Here is a 15,797-nt window from a genome sequence, read left to right as displayed (position 1 = left end):
CAGTGGGTCCGGTGCGAGGGAGCGGGGAGAGTACAAGTCGTATGGCGCAGGTCGCCGTCTCTGCTGGCGGTAGCAGAGGGGGCGAGAGTGGGCATGCGGCTGCAGAGCCGGACAGTGTGCATGGTCTGGAGTGTGGCCCTGTGGCGGGCGGTAATAAAATCTGTGGAGGTGTCCAGGCCCGATCCTCTGTGGAAACGGGGGACGGCCTGGCGCCTGCTGCACCCGCTGACGCTCGGGGGGTGGAGGCTGTGGGTACCTTGCCGGTGGTCGCCGCTCCCCGCAGTGTTGGCGGTGCGCTGTCAGCCGGGGCCGCATCATCGGCGGCGTGTGCTGTGGTGTCGGGGTCCCCCACATGCAGATCCGATGCTGGGTCAAAATCCGGGACCCCGGCACCGCTTATCATCTCAGGTGCAGCTGTAATGGCTGCGGTAATGCCGGACCGGATCGCACCCTCACCGGAGGGGGTCGCACCGCCGGGGTCCTCTGCATGTGTGTCACCTGTATCTGCGGGGGACCCGGCGGTGAAGTGCACACGGGAGTGTGGAGATGGTCTGCAGGAGAGGCTGGAGCAACAGTCTGCAGCTGCCAGCACATGCTCTGCTGAAAAGCAGGGTGTGGTAATCAAACCCTGCAGTATGGATGTTAAAGGGGCAGCTGCACTGCAAATAGCAACAACCCCAGCAGAAAGCAGAAAAAAAAATGCAAATAAAAATGTAAATGTAAATAAGAATGGAATTGGTGCAAGTGGTGTGAATAGTGTCTGTGATAATGGTGACGGGTCAGGGGTGGTTTCTGCTGGAGGTATGGTTGGTGTGAATGGTGCCAGTGCGGTGATTTCTACCAGTGAAAATGGTGAGGCTGAGGTAAGTGAGGTGGAGATGGTTGACTGTGAGGTTGAGGGTTCAGGGAATATAGGGGCTGGTCCATCGTCCCCCTCACCTGCAGCCGCCATTAGTTATGCGGCTGCTGCCGCTGGGGTTCCACAGGGGTCTTCCTCATCTCCGAACCCAGGGAATGAAGCTTTTCGCCGCTGTTTCCTGGAGGCCCTCAAAAAAGGTGAGCGGACGATCAATGTAGAGGGAAGAGAGGTGGCGTTGTCCTACTGGCTAGATAAGTTTGGTCTAGCTGCCTTCCAAGAGAAAAAGGGGGGGGAGACCGTGTGGTCCCTCCCGACAGCTGGGCAGGGGGTCTCCAGGAGAAATGTGGTTCGTCTTCGCTGGAGGGGCGATGAGGCGTGTCCATCCAGGACAAATGTGGTGAAGCTCCTCATGAAGATGGACTTCAGGGCTATTGACATCTTTGCTCTGATACATCCTTTTGGGACCTCCACCTTTGATATCAGCTTTGTTCGGCCAGAGGGCTTGGAGCTCTTTTGGTCGAATTATGAGCTGGTAAAAGAGGAGCCCGGCTGGCGAGGGTTCGCCGTGGAAGCAATTTATCGCCAAAGTGGGCCAAAGAAAGTGACCGTTTTAACATGTAATGAGTCTCTTTCTGGCGTTGACATAATGACCTGGTTGAGCCGCTACGGCGAGGTTGTGGAGGTCCCTAAGAAGAACCGGGACGATTTTGGTATCTGGTCAGGTGGCTGGACCTTCATGGTAAAGTTGAAGCGTTCAGGTGGCACTGTCACCCACATCCCTTCCTCGGCTTTCCTGGGAAGGGATCGGATTCTGGTCTTCTACCAGGGGCAGCCGAAGGTATGCCACAGGTGCGGTGATCCTCGCCACTTCAGCGCGGGCTGCAAGGTGCAGAAATGTGCCTTGTGTGGCGAGGTGGGTCACCTCGCCGCATCCTGTGGTGTCATTCGATGTCACCTGTGTGGTGATCTAGGTCACCCGTTCAGCCGCTGCCCTCGTTCCTTCTCTAATGCCATGGCCGGCCGGGCGGAGGGGAGCCGTGAGGAAGTTCCTGGCGGTGCAACTTCTGCAGAGGTTGGAGGTGGCAGCGGGGGAGGAGCTGAGGGGCCGATGAGGAATGGCAGGGCGAGGGGCCCCTCTTACCAGCGGAGGCAGGCAAGGCGTCAGGAGGGCAGGGGGCAGGAGGAGCCTCGGGAAACTGGGGTAATGGCTGCCCCCTCCTCCGAGGCGACAGCTCATGTCACTGAGGCCCCGGGGGAGGAAGCGGTGAATGAGGAGATCAGACGGATGGAGAATGAGGAAGTGGCTGATCTCTCAGATGCCTCTCAATATGAAAGTTTTGATGAGGATGGAGGGGAACAGCCAAAAGAAATGGGTGACAAGGGTACCAAGAGTGCCAAAAGTAAAAAAAAGAAGAAAAAAGGTGGAAAATCTTCTTCCCTGACCAAGGTGCCTAAGGAAGGTCCCACCGACTCCCCTCTGATCCCCCTCTCCAACCGGTTCCAAGCCCTTGACGATCCTGCTGAGACGGGAGTCGGGGGTGAGGTTCCGGAGGCAACATCGGGAGGGCCTTTGGGAGGCGGGGGAGTCCCTTCTCCAGGGGGTGTGTCTTCCTCGGGAGGTAGGGACGACCCTGGGTCCGGAGATGAGAAAGAGGTGGGAGGGATGGATACCTCTGTCTCTCTGAAAAGAAGAGGGGGGGCTTCATCGTCCGGAGATGAGCGGGCTAAGAAAAAGGGTGGGGGGAAGAAAAAGGCCATCTAACTCGATCACTCATGATGGCGGCACCCACCCCGTTGACTCTAGCGACCATTAATGTTGCTAGTATAAAGTCTGATGCGGCTAGATTTGCGGCCTTTGATTTTCTCACCCGATTTGAGGCTGAAATTTTGTTTTTGCAGGAGACCAGGCTTACCGATATGGGGGCCATACGCAAGGCGGAGAGCGAGTGGAGGTGCGGGTCTTCGTACTGGTCTCTTGCGGCCGAGCCGTGTAGCGGGGTGGCAGTCCTTTTTAAGACTGCATCGGTTGAATGCCGGAGAGTTATCGAGGTAGAAATGGGGAGGTGCCTGGTCTTAGACGTCTTCATGAGGGGACAGGAGCTTCGGCTCATTAACATCTATGGTCCGCAGTCAAAGTGGGACCGTAAATGTCTCTTCCTGAAGATTAAGCCCTATCTTTTTACGAGTCGGCAGGTGGTCTTTGGAGGTGACTTTAACACTGTCACAAGGCTTCGTGATAGGGGAGGCTCCATTGACCGGCTGGCTTATGATAGTAATACTCTTAATAGCATAGCTAGTGACGCTCGCCTGGTGGATGTCCACATCCGGCACACCCCAGGTCACTGTGGTTTCACCTTTTATAGAGGTAATTGTAGGTCTAGGATAGACAGGTTTTTTTTAAAGGAGGAAGCCATCTCTTCAGCAGTGTCCGTTGTTGAGGTGGAGTTCTCCGATCACTGTCTGATTTCTTTTTCTCTGAATGTTTCAGAAACCCCTCGGATGGGAAGGGGACTATGGAAGCTGAATTCGTCCCTCTTGGAAGAAGCAGAGATAAGACAATCCTTTGAGGACTTTCTTCAGAGCCAGGTACCGCTTTTGGATCTCTGTAGCGATAAGTCAGAGTGGTGGGAGATGTTCAAGGATCGGGTTGCGAGTTTCTTCCGCCGGCTCTCGAGCCTCAGGAGCCTGAGCAGGTACCGCCTGTATCAGGAACTGAGGAGGAAACTCGAACATCTCGTCTCGGCTGGAGGTGACCGTGAGGAGATCTCCAGAGTGAAGTCTTTACTCAAGAGGTGTCAGTACGATAGGCACACATCTTTGGTTTTTGAGAGGGATTTCGGGAGGTACCGCTCGCCTGACCCCTACAGAAACTGTAAGATGTCAGTGAGTTGTAAGGTGGTGACAGGTTTGGTCGACGATACGGGTTCCCTGAACAGATCCAAATCAGGGATCCTGGAGGTGATCAGATCTTTCTACTCACACCTCTTGGGGAAGAGGGATCTGGATCGGAACGTGATGTCGGCTTTCCTGGCCGAGGCCATCCCTGAGCCAGGAGATGACCCCTCGCTTCACGTTTTGACAGAACCAATCAGGGAAGAGGAAGTGCGACTGGCCATTGATGGGCTTCGGCCTAAGAAATCGCCAGGTCCGGATGGCTTAACATCCGAGTTTTATAAGACATTTAGGGACTCCTTGGTCCCCCTCTTGACCGAGGTGTTTAACGAGTGTCTCTCCTCGGGCGCTCTCTCCCGGTCAATGAGGCAGTCGGCCCTGATTATCCTGTCAAAGGGTAAGGACCCGTCCCGTATTGAGAATTGGCGTCCCATAGCGCTTCTCAATACGGACCGGAAGGTTCTGGCAAAGGTGCTGTTCAAACGGCTGGTGAAGTTTGCACCCCGGCTCCTTTCGGGGGCCCAGCACTGCTCTGTTCCAGGCCGCAGTACGTTTAGTGCTGTGCTCGGTGTCCGAGAGGCAGTGGAGCAGGGCAGGGCAGGTCACTGGAAGGGGTACTTGCTGTCCTTAGACCAGGCGAAAGCTTTTGATCGGGTTAACCATGAGTACCTCTGGTCCGTCCTTCTGAGGTACGGTCTGCCTGGGGGGTTTGTAAATTGGCTAAAGATCTTGTACGCGGGGGCAGAGACTTTCCCGCTCGTGAATGGTTGGTCTGGCCGCCCTTTTGAGGTTGGGTCTGGGGTCCGCCAGGGCTGTCCATTGAGCCCGCTGTTATACGTGTTCGCGATAGATCCCCTTTTAAGGAGGATTGAGCGTGGGCCGTTGGCGGGAGTCAGGATGGACCAGGTGGCCCCGGAAGCCACTCTGAGGGTGGTAGCGTATGCCGATGACATCTCCCTTTTCGTGTCCTCGGGTGAGGAGGCAGAGTGGGTCATGTCTGAGGTTGATCGCTACTCGGAGGCTTCTGGGTCCAGAATTAATCAGGAAAAGTGTGAGAGTCTCTGGCTGGGAGGGGGTGACCCTAGTTTTGGTCTCCCGGACACTCTTCCAGAGCCCCAGGCATCGGCAAAAATCCTAGGCATCGAATTTGGCCCTGGGGACTACCCCCAGCAAAATTGGGAGGGCAGACTTAAGATCGCCGCCCAGAAGGTGGACCAATGGAAGGGTTGGTCTTTGACCCTGAGGGAAAGGGTTAGCCTGGTTAAGGGTTTTTTGCTACCCTTGTTAATATACCTGGGCAGTGTCTGCATGTTGCCAGAGCCGCTCTGGACACGGGTCTACAGCCTGTTTTTCCAGATGTTATGGGGAAATAGGCTGAACCTAGTCAAGCGGGAGGTCACGTACCGCACGAGGAGACTAGGAGGGTTGGGTATGGTCAACCCAGTGGTGTTTCTAATAAACACTTTTGTCAAGACTAACATCGCCAACCTCTGGTCAGAGAGGGCTCCTCCGTGGGTATTCTCCTGCAGGGGATGGCTTCGACCCTTCTTCCAGGAATGGGAGACAGGAGGGCAAGTGAAGGACCTGCGCACACCGCACGGGCATCTCCCGGCTTACGCTACCCCGGTTCTGAAGGTGATCCGCCGGTGGGGTCTGGGAATGTGGGAGATCAGGACCATGTCGAGGAAATTCCTTGACAGGAGGGTCCTGTTGACCCATTTCCAGAAGCCTCTGGTGCTCAAAGATTGCCCAAGTCGGGATCTGGAGGGTGGGCTGAGGTTATTGAATTCTACACGGGTCCCCTTGAAGTTTTGGGACTTGGCTTGGCGCTGCTTCCATGGGAAACTGTATGTAAGGGACAACCTGAAGTGTAGGAACTCCGATGATCGGGGTTGTCCCCGTGAGGGGTGTTGCGACACGCTGGAAAGCATGGAGCACTTCCTCCTTCAGTGTCCTTTTAATACAGGGGTCTACAACAGGGTGGGTGCTTCCATAGGCTGGCCTCGGCTGGCACACCTTTCCTATGCGGAGTGGGCGTATGGGGCCTTCGGATCCCTGGGTGGCCGAGATCGGGGCACTTTATTTCTAGTCAGTTTAGTGGTCAGGTTTTACACGTGGAACGCACGGTGCTTAGTGTCAACTCAGCAGAAAATCCTCCCCCGGGACGAGGTTGTTAGGAACATTCTTGGTGGCCTGGTGAAGGTGCGCTCTCTGGAGTATGACAGGCTGGGTGCAGCGAGGGCCTCTCTTCTCTGGAGAGGGTTCTCATTTAATGTACCTAGGGCTTAGATAAGCAGGTAAATGATAGGGACAGGTAGATAGCTTCAGTAGGGACAGGTAGATAGGTAGGGACAGGATAGGGACAGCCCAGGGACAGTTAGGTAGGCACGCGGTGAGTTAGGTAGGGTCGTAGGGTCAGGCAGGGAGAGACAGGGAAAGGTAGGTAGATGAATAGGGGCAGATGTCTAGACAGGTAGGGACGGCTGGTAGGGTAAGGATTGCTAGGGTAGAAGCCTGTCATCTCCGGTTTCCCGGTGGCGGGCTGGGGCTTTTCACTATCAGATTTTTGTTTTGCAGAAGTGCATTATTGATATAGGGCTTACAGGCACCAATCCTGGCTCTGGGTAAGTGTTGTATATAGAGTTATGTAGCATTGTATTGTAATGTGATGATCCTGTCTTGTAGGCAAGAGGATATAAGTTCCTCGGTGAGCTAATTTTTGTATTGTGTGGGCTTGGTGGTAGGTTGTTTATAGTTGTGTTTGCTGTGTAAAAAAAAAAAAAAAAAAAAAAACAAATTATAAAATGGATAAAAAGGAAAAAAAAAAAATGTGTTTTGTGTGATTTAGATAGATGTGTTTAAGCCAGGTGGCTATAATGTTTCTTTTTGGGCGATGGACCAGAGTTTTTCTTTGTCAGGTTTGGTATGAAGTGTGTATGTGCGTGTGTATTAATAAAATGTTTCTTCTCTCCTTGGGTGATGTAACCTGGGGAGGAGGAGATCTGGATGGATAAAAAGTGAAAAGACGAGTAAAGGACGGAAAACAACATAAGAAAGAAAGATGGAGGAAGCTTCTCTGAGAAAGAAGAAGGCAGTTTTGTTTTCTTTTGCGGGGTTGCTTTGACTGGGGGCAGTTATGCTGGACTTGGACTTTGCTTTGGACTGGGGGGGGTGGTAATGTTGGACTCGGACAGTTGCTTTTGCTGGGGTTTTGATTTGTGCTATTTATTGATTGTAAGTTTTGTATTTTTATAATAAAAGAGTTCACTACATACGGATTTATACAGCCACCACTAGAGGGAGCTCACTACATAGAGCTTTATACAGTCACCACTAGAGGGAGCTCACTACATACAGATTTATACAGCCACCACTAGAGGGAGCTCACTACATACAGATTTATACAGCCATCACTAGGAGCCTGTAGTCTGTGGAGGAAGGTGCTGGTTTGTTTGCTCCAGGAGAGTCACCAGTTTTTTTCCACCCAGTAATTCCCCCCCCTCTCTAACCTAGGAAAGAGAGGGGTGTAGTGGATGGACTGTGGGGCTGAGTCCCCGTCTCCCACCCCTCGGTCTAAGCCGGCGAGGGGTGGGAGCTCATTGCTACCGGCAAAGAGGGTCACCAGATCCGGCAAGGCCCAAAACATGGAGGAGCCCAGGAAGACCCAGGAGGGCTGCAAAGCCCCTAAGGCTGAGGCGAGGGCCACTGCGGTGTCTCCTCCCGGAGGTGAGCGGAGCACTCGCAGAGGTGCAGCGGTGGCGGTGCCGAAGGATTGGGGCACTAGGGCCGCACAGGAGCCGGTTACCAGCTATGGCTCCCGCGTCCATGTGTACCTCAGCGAGTATGATGAGGCTGGGAAGACCATCAGGAGACTCCGGGAGGAGCTGAAGGAGGTGAGGCAAGCTGCAAGCAGAGCCTCCCGCACAGAGAAGTCTGCCCTGACAGCCAGGATATCCAGCCTGGGGATCTGCATTGAGGGCATGGAAGCCCGGAGAGCGGCTATATTGGATAACAGCGGGCCCTTCCGGGAAAAACTGGAAAACGAGGACCGATTCCACAACATGGCTGCTGCGAAGGAGCCAGAGGGGTCTCGGCGTCCGACCCATGTGGAGGAGGTGGACCATGAGGAGATGGAGGAGGCGCCGTACCCACCTGGGGGCTTGGTAAGTGATCTCCAGGCCACACACAGCGGGATAGATCCAGTGCAGGTCCCACTCCCATCAGATAACAGCATTTCAGAGGATGATGGGGGTGATGCGGATGATAGCAGCAGTGATAACAGCAGTAGTGGGGGTTGCCTCGTCTTGCAGCAGATCCGTCAGCTAGAGTCCCCAGTAAACTATGCCCACCTGAAGTTTGGGGATGAGGTCTGCGGGGACGAGGCAACCAGGAGGGGGAAAAAGAAAAGCAAAAAAAGGAAGAAAACATCGGAGGAGAGGTTGGTGTTTGTCCCCCTTCCTGGGACCCCCCGATCCCGCTGTGTGGAGCCCGCTACCCACCCCGGCCCGGGACCTGCAGTGGGTCCGGTGCGAGGGAGCGGGGAGAGTACAAGTCGTATGGCGCAGGTCGCCGTCTCTGCTGGCGGTAGCAGAGGGGGCGAGAGTGGGCATGCGGCTGCAGAGCCGGACAGTGTGCATGGTCTGGAGTGTGGCCCTGTGGCGGGCAGTAATAGAACCTGTGGAGGTGTCCAGGCCCGATCCTCTGTGGAAACGGGGGACGGCCTGGTGCCTGCTGCACCTGCTGGCGCTCGGGGGGTGGAGGCTGTGGGTACCTTGCCGGTGGTCGCCGCTCCCCGCAGTGTTGGCGGTGCGCTGTCAGCCGGGGCCGCATCATCGGCGGCGTGTGCTGTGGTGTCGGGGTCCCCCACATGCAGATCCGATGCTGGGTCAAAATCCGGGACCCCGGCACCGCTTATCATCTCAGGTGCAGCTGTAATGGCTGCGGTAATGCCGGACCGGATCGCACCCTCACCGGAGGGGGTCGCACCGCTGGGGTCCTCTGCATGTGTGTCACCTGTATCTGTGGGGGACCCGGCGGTGAAGTGCACACAGGAGCGTGGAGATGGTCTGCAGGAGAGGCTGGAGCAACAGTCTGCAGCTGCCAACACATGCTCTGCTGAAAAGCAGGGTGTGGTAATCAAACCCTGCAGTATGGATGTTAAAGGGGCAGCTGCACTGCAAATAGCAACAACCCCAGCAGAAAGCAGAAAAAAAAATGCAAACAAAAATGTAAATGTACATAAGAATGGAATTGGTGCAAGTGGTGTGAATAGTGTCTGTGATAATGGTGACGGGTCAGGGGTGGTTTCTGCTGGAGGTATGGTTGGTGTGAATGGTGCCAGTGCGGTGATTTCTACCAGTGAAAATGGTGAGGCTGAGGTAAGTGAGGTGGAGATGGTTGACTGTGAGGTTGAGGGTTCAGGGAATATAGGGGCTGGTCCATCGTCCCCCTCACCTGCAGCCACCATTAGTTATGCGGCTGCTGCCGCTGGGGTTCCACAGGGGTCTTCCTCATCTCCGAACCCAGGGAATGAAGCTTTTCGCCGCTGTTTCCTGGAGGCCCTCAAAAAAGGTGAGCGGACGATCAATGTAGAGGGAAGAGAGGTGGCGTTGTCCTACTGGCTAGATAAGTTTGGTCTAGCTGCCTTCCAAGAGAAAAGGGGGGGGAGACCGTGTGGTCCCTCCCGACAGCCGGGCAGGGGGTCTCCAGGAGAAATGTGGTTCGTCTTCGCTGGAGGGGCGATGAGGCGTGTCCATCCAGGACAAATGTAGTGAAGCTCCTCATGAAGATGGACTTCAGGGCTATTGACATCTTTGCTCTGATACATCCTTTTGGGACCTCCACCTTTGATATCAGCTTTGTTCGGCCAGAGGGCTTGGAGCTCTTTTGGTCGAATTATGAGCTGGTAAAAGAGGAGCCCGGCTGGCGAGGGTTCGCCGTGGAAGCAATTTCTCGCCAAAGTGGGCCAAAGAAAGTGACCGTTTTAACATGTAATGAGTCTCTTTCTGGCGTTGACATAATGACCTGGTTGAGCCGTTACGGCGAGGTTGTGGAGGTCCCTAAGAAGAACCGGGACGATTTTGGTATCTGGTCAGGAGGCTGGACCTTCATGGTAAAGTTGAAGCGTTCAGGTGGCACTGTCACCCACATCCCTTCCTCGGCTTTCCTGGGAAGGATTCTGGTCTTCTACCAGGGGCAGCCGAAGGTATGCCACAGGTGCGGTGATCCTCGCCACTTCAGCGCGGGCTGCAAGGTGCAGAAATGTGCCTTGTGTGGCGAGGTGGGTCACCTCGCCGCATCCTGTGGTGTCATTCGATGTCACCTGTGTGGTGATCTAGGTCACCCGTTCAGCCGCTGCCCTCGTTCCTTCTCTAATGCCATGGCCGGCCGGGCGGAGGGGAGCCGTGAGGAAGTTCCTGGCGGTGCAACTTCTGCAGAGGTTGGAGGTGGCAGCGGGGGAGGAGCTGAGGGGCCGATGAGGAATGGCAGGGCGAGGGGCCCCTCTTACCAGCGGAGGCAGGCAAGGCGTCAGGAGGGCAGGGGGCAGGAGGAGCCTCGGGAAACTGGGGTAATGGCTGCCCCCTCCTCCGAGGCGACAGCTCATGTCACTGAGGCCCCGGGGGAGGAAGCGGTGAATGAGGAGATCAGACGGATGGAGAATGAGGAAGTGGCTGATCTCTCAGATGCCTCTCAATATGAAAGTTTTGATGAGGATGGAGGGGAACAGCCAAAAGAAATGGGTGACAAGGGTACCAAGAGTGCCAAGAGTGCCAAAAGTAAAAAAAAGAAGAAAAAAGGTGGAAAATCTTCTTCCCTGACCAAGGTGCCTAAGGAAGGTCCCACCGACTCCCCTCTGATCCCCCTCTCCAACCGGTTCCAAGCCCTTGACGATCCTGCTGAGACGGGAGTCGGGGGTGAGGTTCCGGAGGTAACATCGGGAGGGCCTTTGGGAGGCGGGGGAGTCCCTTCTCCAGGGGGTGTGTCTTCCTCGGGAGGTAGGGACGACCCTGGGTCCGGAGATGAGAAAGAGGTGGGAGGGATGGATACCTCTGTCTCTCTGAAAAGAAGAGGGGGGGCTTCATCGTCCGGAGATGAGCGGGCTAAGAAAAAGGGTGGGGGGAAGAAAAAGGCCATCTAACTTGATCACTCATGATGGCGGCACCCACCCCGTTGACTCTAGCGACCATTAATGTTGCTAGTATAAAGTCTGATGCGGCTAGATTTGCGGCCTTTGATTTTCTCACCCGATTTGAGGCTGAAATTTTGTTTTTGCAGGAGACCAGGCTTACCGATATGGGGGCCATACGCAAGGCGAAGAGCGAGTGGAGGTGCGGGTCTTCGTACTGGTCTCTTGCGGCCGAGCCGTGTAGCGGGGTGGCAGTCCTTTTTAAGACTGCATCGGTTGAATGCCGGAGAGTTATCGAGGTAGAAATGGGGAGGTGCCTGGTCTTAGACGTCTTCATGAGGGGACAGGAGCTTCGGCTCATTAACATCTATGGTCCGCAGTCAAAGTGGGACCGTAAATGTCTCTTCCTGAAGATTAAGCCCTATCTTTTTACGAGTCGGCAGGTGGTCTTTGGAGGTGACTTAAAGGCCATGTGCACACGTTCAGGATTGTTAGCGTTTTTTTCGCGTTTTTTCGCTATAAAAACGTGATAAAAACGCGAAAAAAAACGCTTACATAAGCCTCCTATTATTTACAGGGTATTCCGCATTTTTGGTGCAAATGTTGCGATTTTTTCCGTGAAAAAATCGCATAGCGGAAAAAAAAGCAACATGTTCATTAAAAATGCGGAATTGCAGGGATTCCGCACACCTAGGGGTCCATTGATCTGCTTACTTCCCGCACGGGGCTGTGCACACCATGCGGGAAGTAAGCAGATTATATGCGGTTGGTACCCAGGGTGGAGGAGAGGAGACTCTCCTCCACGCACTGGGCACCATATAAGTGGTCAAAAAATAAGAAATAAAATAATAAACAGTCCTATACTCACCCTCGATGTCTTGCTGCCTCCTCGCACGCTGCCGTTCGGTTTCTGTACCTGGTGTGCGCTGAAGGACCTCGCCGAATGACGTCACTGTCCTGTGATTGGTCGTGAGCGGTCATGTGACCGCTCACGTGACCGTGACGTCACGGGAGGTCCTGTGCGCACAGACCAGCTATACGGAACGGACGCCGGTGAGATGTCTGGGTGAGTATAAGCATTTTTTTATTTTTTTTATTATTTTTAAACATTCTATCTTTTACTATAGATGCTGCATAGGCAGCATCTATAGTAAAAAGTTGGTCACACTTGTCAAACGCTATGTTTGACAAGTGTGACCAACCTGTCAGTCAGTTTTCCAAGCGATGCTACAGATCGCAGGGAAAACTTTAGCATTCTGCAAGCTAATTACGCTTGCAGAATGCTAAAAAAACGCGAAAAAAACGGAAAAAAAACGCAAAAAAAAAAATGCGGATTTCTTGCAGAAAATTTCCGGTTTTCTTCAGGAATTTTCTGCAAGAAATCCGCAACGTGTGCACATACCCTAACACTGTCACAAGGCTTCGTGATAGGGGAGGCTCCATTGACCGGCTGGCTTATGATAGTAATACTCTTAATAGCATAGCTAGTGAGGCTCGCCTGGTGGATGTCCACATCCGGCACACCCCAGGTCACTGTGGTTTCACCTTTCATAGAGGTAATTGTAGGTCTAGGATAGACAGGTTTTTTTTAAAGGAGGATGCCATCTCTTCAGCAGTGTCCGCTGTTGAGGTGGAGTTCTCCGATCACTGTCTGATTTCTTTTTCTCTGAATGTTTCAGAAACCCCTCGGATGGGAAGGGGACTATGGAAGCTGAATTCGTCCCTCTTGGAAGAAGCAGAGATAAGACAATCCTTTGAGGACTTTCTTCAGAGCCAGGTACCGCTTTTGGATCTCTGTAGCGATAAGTCAGAGTGGTGGGAGATGTTCAAGGATCGGGTTGCGAGTTTCTTCCGCCGGCTCTCGAGCCTCAGGAGCCTGAGCAGGTACCGCCTGTATCAGGAACTGAGGAGGAAACTCGAACATCTCGTCTCGGCTGGAGGTGACCGTGAGGAGATCTCCAGAGTGAAGTCTTTACTCAAGAGGTGTCAGTACGATAGGCACACATCTTTGGTTTTTGAGAGGGATTTCGGGAGGTACCGCTCGCCTGACCCCTACAGAAACTGTAAGATGTCAGTGAGTTGTAAGGTGGTGACAGGTTTGGTCGACGATACGGGTTCCCTGAACAGATCCAAATCAGGGATCCTGGAGGTGATCAGATCTTTCTACTCACACCTCTTGGGGAAGAGGGATCTGGATCGGAACGTGATGTCGGCTTTCCTGGCCGAGGCCATCCCTGAGCCAGGAGATGACCCCTCGCTTCACGTTTTGACAGAACCAATCAGGGAAGAGGAAGTGCGACTGGCCATTGATGGGCTTCGGCCTAAGAAATCGCCAGGTCCGGATGGCTTAACATCCGAGTTTTATAAGACCTTTAGGGACTCCTTGGTCCCTCTCTTGACTGAGGTGTTTAACGAGTGTCTCTCCTCGGGCGCTCTTTCCCAGTCAATGAGGCAGTCTGCCCTGATTATCCTGTCAAAGGGTAAGGAAAGGACCCGTCCCGTATTGAGAATTGGCGTCCCATAGCGCTTCTCAATACGGACCGGAAGGTTCTGGCAAAGGTGCTGTTCAAACGGCTGGTGAAGTTTGCACCCCGGCTCCTTTCGGGGGCCCAGCACTGGTCTGTTCCAGGCCGCAGTACGTTTAGTGCTGTGCTCGGTGTCCGAGAGGCAGTGGAGCAGGGCAGGGCAGGTCACTGGAAGGGGTACTTGCTGTCCTTAGACCAGGCGAAGGCTTTTGATCGGGTTAACCATGAGTACCTCTGGTCCGTCCTTCTGAGGTACGGTCTGCCTGGGGGGTTTGTAAATTGGCTAAAGATCTTGTACGCGGGGGCAGAGACTTTCCCGCTCGTGAATGGTTGGTCTGGCCGCCCTTTTGAGGTTGGGTCTGGGGTCCGCCAGGGCTGTCCATTGAGCCCGCTGTTATACGTGTTCGCGATAGATCCCCTTTTAAGGAGGATTGAGCGTGGGCCGTTGGCGGGAGTCAGGATGGACCAGGTGGCCCCGGAAGCCACTCTGAGGGTGGTAGCGTATGCCGATGACGTCTCCCTTTTCGTGTCCTCGGGTGAGGAGGCGGAGTGGGTCATGTCTGAGGTTGATCGCTACTCGGAGGCTTCTGGGTCCAGAATTAATCAGGAAAAGTGTGAGAGTCTCTGGCTGGGAGGGGGTGACCCTAGTTTTGGTCTCCCGGACACTCTTCCAGAGCCCCAGGCATCGGCAAAAATCCTAGGCATCGAATTTGGCCCTGGGGACTACCCCCAGCAAAATTGGGAGGGCAGACTTAAGATCGCCGCCCAGAAGGTGGACCAATGGAAGGGTTGGTCTTTGACCCTGAGGGAAAGGGTTAGCCTGGTTAAGGGTTTTTTGCTACCCTTGTTAATATACCTGGGCAGTGTCTGCATGTTGCCAGAGCCGCTCTGGACACGGGTCTACAGCCTGTTTTTCCAGATGTTATGGGGAAATAGGCTGAACCTAGTCAAGCGGGAGGTCACGTACCGCACGAGGAGACTAGGAGGGTTGGGTATGGTCAACCCAGTGGTGTTTCTAATAAACACTTTTGTCAAGACTAACATCGCCAACCTCTGGTCAGAGAGGGCTCCTCCGTGGGTATTCTCCTGCAGGGGATGGCTTCGACCCTTCTTCCAGGAATGGGAGACAGGAGGGCAAGTGAAGGACCTGCGCACACCGCACGGGCATCTCCCGGCTTACGCTACCCCGGTTCTGAAGGTGATCCGCCGGTGGGGTCTGGGAATGTGGGAGATCAGGACCATGTCGAGGAAATTCCTTGACAGGAGGGTCCTGTTGACCCATTTCCAGAAGCCTCTGGTGCTCAAAGATTGCCCAAGTCGGGATCTGGAGGGTGGGCTGAGGTTATTGAATTCTACACGGGTCCCCTTGAAGTTTTGGGACTTGGCTTGGCGCTGCTTCCATGGGAAACTGTATGTAAGGGACAACCTGAAGTGTAGGAACTCCGATGATCGGGGTTGTCCCCGTGAGGGGTGTTGCGACACGCTGGAAAGCATGGAGCACTTCCTCCTTCAGTGTCCTTTTAATACAGGGGTCTACAACAGGGTGGGTGCTTCCATAGGCTGGCCTCGGCTGGCACACCTTTCCTATGCGGAGTGGGCGTATGGGGCCTTCGGATCCCTGGGTGGCCGAGATCGGGGCACTTTATTTCTAGTCAGTTTAGTCGTCAGGTTTTACACGTGGAACGCACGGTGCTTAGTGTCAACTCAGCAGAAAATCCTCCCCAGGGACGAGGTTGTTAGGAACATTCTGGGTGGCCTGGTGAAGGTGCGCTCTCTGGAGTATGACAGGCTAGGTGCAGCGAGGGCCTCTCTTCTCTGGAGAGGGTTCTCATTTAATGTACCTAGGGCTTAGATAAGCAGGTAGGTGATAGGGACAGGTAGATAGCTTCAGTAGGGACAGGTAGATAGGTAGGGACAGGATAGGGACAGCCCAGGGACAGATGTCTAGACAGGTAGGGACGGCTGGTAGGGTAAGGATTGTTAGGGTAGAAGCCTGTCATCTCCGGTTTCCCGGTGGCGGGCTGGGGCTTTTCACTATCAGATTTTTGTTTTGCAGAAGTGAATTATTGATATAGGGCTTACAGGCACCAATCCTGGCGCTGGGTAAGTGTTGTATATAGAGTTATATAGCATTGTATTGTAATGTGATGATCCTGTCTTGTAGGCAAGAGGTTATGAGTTCCTCGGTGAGCTAATTTTTGTATTGTGTGGGTTTGGTGGTAGGTTGTTTATAGTTGTGTTTGCTGTGTAAAAAAAATATATATATATATATATATATATATATATATATATATATATATATATATATATATATATATATATATATATATTAAAAAAAAAAATAAATTATAAAATAGATAAAAAGGAAAAAAAATGTGTTTTGTGTGATTTAGAT

The sequence above is a fragment of the Ranitomeya variabilis genome, chromosome 5, assembly GCF_051348905.1.
Source record: "Ranitomeya variabilis isolate aRanVar5 chromosome 5, aRanVar5.hap1, whole genome shotgun sequence".
In the NCBI taxonomy this organism is placed as follows: Eukaryota; Metazoa; Chordata; class Amphibia; order Anura; family Dendrobatidae; genus Ranitomeya; species Ranitomeya variabilis.
The sequence above is the reverse complement of the archived record's forward strand: the minus strand, read 5'-3'. Positions refer to the sequence as shown.